Source organism: Nothobranchius furzeri, chromosome 11 (assembly GCF_043380555.1).
Source record: "Nothobranchius furzeri strain GRZ-AD chromosome 11, NfurGRZ-RIMD1, whole genome shotgun sequence".
Lineage (NCBI taxonomy): Eukaryota > Metazoa > Chordata > Actinopteri > Cyprinodontiformes > Nothobranchiidae > Nothobranchius > Nothobranchius furzeri.
Window position 1 is genome coordinate 7,991,705 of NC_091751.1, and position 4,709 is coordinate 7,996,413.

Genomic DNA, 4,709 nt, shown 5'->3' on the forward strand with positions numbered 1-4,709 from the left:
GTCAGCACTCGGTCTGACTGAGCGCCTCCAGGAGAGAGGGCCAAGCAAGACGCGCCCCGAGGAGCGTCTTGCCACATGTCAACGAAGGGTCTGACAGAGGGCCTCCAGGGGAGAAGCCCAAGCAAGACGCGCTCCGAGGAGCGTCTTGCCACATGTCAGCACTAGGACTGACTGAGCGCCTCCAGGAGAGAGGCCCAAGCAAGACGCGCCCCGAGGAGCGTCTTGCCACCTGTCACCTCTGGGTCTGACTGAGCGCCTCCAGGAGAGAGGCCCAAGCAAGACGCGCCCCGAGGAGCGTCTTGTCACATGTCAACACTGGGTCTGACTGAGCGCCTCCAGGACAGACGCCCCAGAAAGACGTGCCCCGAGGAGCGTCTTGCCACATGTCAGCACTCGGTCTGACTGAGCGCCTCCAGGAGAGAGGCCCAAGCAAGATGCGCCCCGAGGAGCGTCTTGCCACATGTCAACAATGGGTCTGACTGAGGGCCTCCAGGAGAGAACCCCAAGCAAGAGGCGCCCCGAGGAGCGTCTTGCCACATGTCAACGAAGGGTCTGACTGAGGGCCTCCAGGAGAGAAGCCCAAGCAAGACGCGCCCCGAGGAGCGTCTTGCCACATGTCACTACTCGGTCTGACTGAGCGCCTCCAGGAGAGAAGCCCCAGCAAGACGTGCCCCGAGGAGCGTCTTGCCACATGTCAGCACTCGGTCTGACTGAGCGCCTCCAGGAGAGAGGCCCAAGCAAGATGCGGCCCGAGGAGCGTCTTGCCACATGTCAACAATGGGTCTGACTGAAGGCCTCCAGGAGAGAAGCCCAAGCAAGATGCGCCCCGAGGAGCGTCTTGCCACATGTCAGCACTCGGTCTGACTGAGCGCCTCCAGGAGAGAGGGCCAAGCAAGACGCGCCCCGAGGAGCGTCTTGCCACATGTCAACGAAGGGTCTGACAGAGGGCCTCCAGGGGAGAAGCCCAAGCAAGACGCGCTCCGAGGAGCGTCTTGCCACATGTCAGCACTAGGTCGGACTGATCGCCTCCCCAGGAGAGAGGCCCAAGCAAGACGCGCCCTGAGGAGCGTCTTGCCACATGTCAACACTGGGTCTGACTGATTGCCTCCATGAGAGAAGCCCCAGCTAGACGCGCCCCGAGGAGCGTCTTGCCACATGTCAGCACTCGGTCTGACTGAGCGCCTCCAGGAGAGAGGCCCAAGCAAGACGTGCCCCGAGGAGCGTCTTGCCACATGTCAACAATGGGTCTGACTGAGGGCCTCCAGGAGAGAAGCCCAAGCAAGAAGCGCCCCGAGGAGCGTCTTGCCACATGTCAACACTGGGTCTGACTGAGCGCCTCCAGGAGAGAGGCCCAAGCAAGACACGCCCCGAGGAGAGTCTTGCCACATGTCAACACTGGGTCTGACAGAGGGCATCCAGGAGAGAGGCCCAAGCAATACGCGCCCCGAGGAGCGTCTTGCCACGTGTCACCACTGGGTCTGACTGAGTGCCTCCAGGAGAGAGGCCCAAGCAAGAAGCGCCCCGAGGAGCGTCTTGCCACGTGTCAACACTGGGTCTGATTGAGGGCCTTCTGGAGAGAGGCCCAAGCAAGACGCGCCCCGAGGAGCGTCTTGCCACATGTCAACAATGGGTCTGACTGAGGGCCTCCAGGAGAGAAGCCCAAGCAAGACGCGCCCCGAGGAGCTTCTTGCCACATGTCAGCACTCGGTCTGACTGAGCGCCTCCAGGAGAGAGGCCCAAGCAAGACGCGCCCCGAGGAGCGTCTTGACACATGTCAACACTGGGTCTGACAGAGGGCCCCCATGAGAGAGGCCCAAGCAAGACGCGCCCCGAGGAGCGTCTTGCCTTATGTCAGCACTCGGTCTGACTGAGCGCCTCCAGGAGAGAGGCCCAAGCAAGACGCGCAACGAGGAGCGTCTTGCCACATGTCACTACTCGGTCTAACTGAGCGCCTCCAGGAGAGAGGTCCAAGCAAGACGCGCCCCGAGGAGCGTCTTGCCACATGTCACTACTCGGTCTGACTGACCGCCTCCAGGAGAGAAGCCCCAGCAAGACGTGCCCCGAGGAGCGTCTTGCCACATGTCAGCACTCGGTCTGACTGAGCGCCTCCAGGAGAGAGGCCCAAGCAAGATGCGGCCCGAGGAGCGTCTTGCCACATGTCAACAATGGGTCTGACTGAAGGCCTCCAGGAGAGAAGCCCAAGCAAGATGCGCCCCGAGGAGCGTCTTGCCACATGTCAGCACTCGGTCTGACTGAGCGCCTCCAGGAGAGAGGGCCAAGCAAGACGCGCCCCGAGGAGCGTCTTGCCACATGTCAACGAAGGGTCTGACAGAGGGCCTCCAGGGGAGAAGCCCAAGCAAGACGCGCTCCGAGGAGCGTCTTGCCACATGTCAGCACCAGGACTGACTGAGCGCCTCCAGGAGAGAGGCCCAAGCAAGACGCGCCCCGAGGAGCGTCTTGCCACCTGTCACCTCTGGGTCTGACTGAGCGCCTCCAGGAGAGAGGCCCAAGCAAGACGCGCCCCGAGGAGCGTCTTGTCACATGTCAACACTGGGTCTGACTGAGCGCCTCCAGGACAGACGCCCCAGAAAGACGTGCCCCGAGGAGCGTCTTGCCACATGTCAGCACTCGGTCTGACTGAGCGCCTCCAGGAGAGAGGGCCAAGCAAGATGCGCCCCGAGGAGCGTCTTGCCACATGTCAACAATGGGTCTGACTGAGGGCCTCCAGGAGAGAATCCCAAGCAAGAGGCGCCCCGAGGAGCGTCTTGCCACATGTCAACGAAGGGTCTGACTGAGGGCCTCCAGGAGAGAAGCCCAAGCAAGAAACGCCCAAAGAGCCTCTTGACACATGTCAACACTGGGTCTTACTGATCGCCTCCACAGGAGAGAGGCCAAAGCAAGACGCGCCCCGAGGAGCGTCTTGCCACATGTCAACAATGGGTCTGACTGAGGGCCTCCAGGAGAGAAGCCCAAGCAAGACGCGCCCCAAGGAGCCTCTTGACACATGTCAACACTGGGTCTGACTGAGGGCCTCCAGGAGAGAAGCCCAAGCAAGACGCGCCCCAAGGAGCCTCTTGACACATGTCAACACTGGGTCTTACTGATCGCCTCCACAGGAGAGAGGCCCAAGCAAGACGCGCCCCGAGGAGCGTCTTGCCACATGTCAACAATGGGTCTGACTGAGGGTCTCCAGGAGAGAAGCCCAAGCAAGACGCGCCCCAAGGAGCATCTTGCCACATGTCAGCACTCAGTCTGACTGAGCGCCTCGAGGAGAGAGGGCCAAGCAAGACGTGCCCCGAGGAGCGTCTTGCCACATGTCAACACTGGGTCTGACTGAGCTTCTCCAGGAGAGAGGCCCAAGCAAGACGCGCCCCGTGGAGCGTCTTGCCACATGTCACCTCTGGGTCTGACTGAGCACCTCCAGGAGAGAGGCCCAAGCAAGACGCGCCCCGAGGAGCGTCTTGTCACATGCCAACATTGGGTCTGACTGAGCGCCTCCAGGAGAGAGGCCCAAGAAAGAAATGCCCGAGGAGCGTCTTGACACATGTCAACACTGGGTCGGACTGATCGCCTCCCCAGGAGAGAGGCCCAAGCAAGACGCGCCCTGAGGAGCGTCTTGCCACATGTCAACACTGGGTCTGACTGAGTGCCTCCATGAGAGAAGCCCCAGCTAGACGCGCCCCGAGGAGCGTCTTGCCACATGTCAGCACTCGGTCTGACTGAGCGCCTCCAGGAGAGAGGCCCAAGCAAGACGTGCCCCGAGGAGCGTCTTGCCACATGTCAACAATGCGTCTGACTGAGGGCCTCCAGGAGAGAAGCCCAAGCAAGAAGCGCCCCGAGGAGCGTCTTGCCACATGTCAACACTGGGTCTGACTGAGCGCCTCCAGGAGAGAGGCCCAAGCAAGACACGCCCCGAGGAGAGTCTTGCCACATGTCAACACTGGGTCTGACAGAGGGCATCCAGGAGAGAGGCCCAAGCAATACGCGCCCCGAGGAGCGTCTTGCCACGTGTCACCACTGGGTCTGACTGAGTGCCTCCAGGAGAGAGGCCCAAGCAAGAAACGCCCGAGGAGCGTCTTGACACATGTCAACACTGGGTCGGACTGATCGCCTCCCCAGGAGAGAGGCCCAAGCAAGACGCGCCCTGAGGACCGTCTTGCCACATGTCAACACTGGGTCTGACTGAGTGCCTCCATGAGAGAAGCCCCAGCTAGACGCGCCCCGAGGAGCGTCTTGCCACATGTCAGCACTCGGTCTGACTGAGCGCCTCCAGGAGAGAGGCCCAAGCAAGACGTGGCCCGAGGAGCGTCTTGCCACATGTCAACAATGGGTCTGACTGAGGGCCTCCAGGAGAGAAGCCCAAGCAAGAAGCGCCCCGAGGAGCGTCTTGCCACATGTCAACACTGGGTCTGACTGAGCGCCTCCAGGAGAGAGGCCCAAGCAAGACACGCCCCGAGGAGAGTCTTGCCACATGTCAACACTGGGTCTGACAGAGGGCATCCAGGAGAGAGGCCCAAGCAATACGCGCCCCGAGGAGCGTCTTGCCACGTGTCACCACTGGGTCTGACTGAGTGCCTCCAGGAGAGAGGCCCAAACAAGAAGCGCCCCGAGGAGCGTCTTGCCACGTGTCAACACTGGGTCTGATTGAGGGCCTTCTGGAGAGAGGCCCAAGCAAGACGCGCCCCGAGGTGCGTCTTGCCACATGTCAA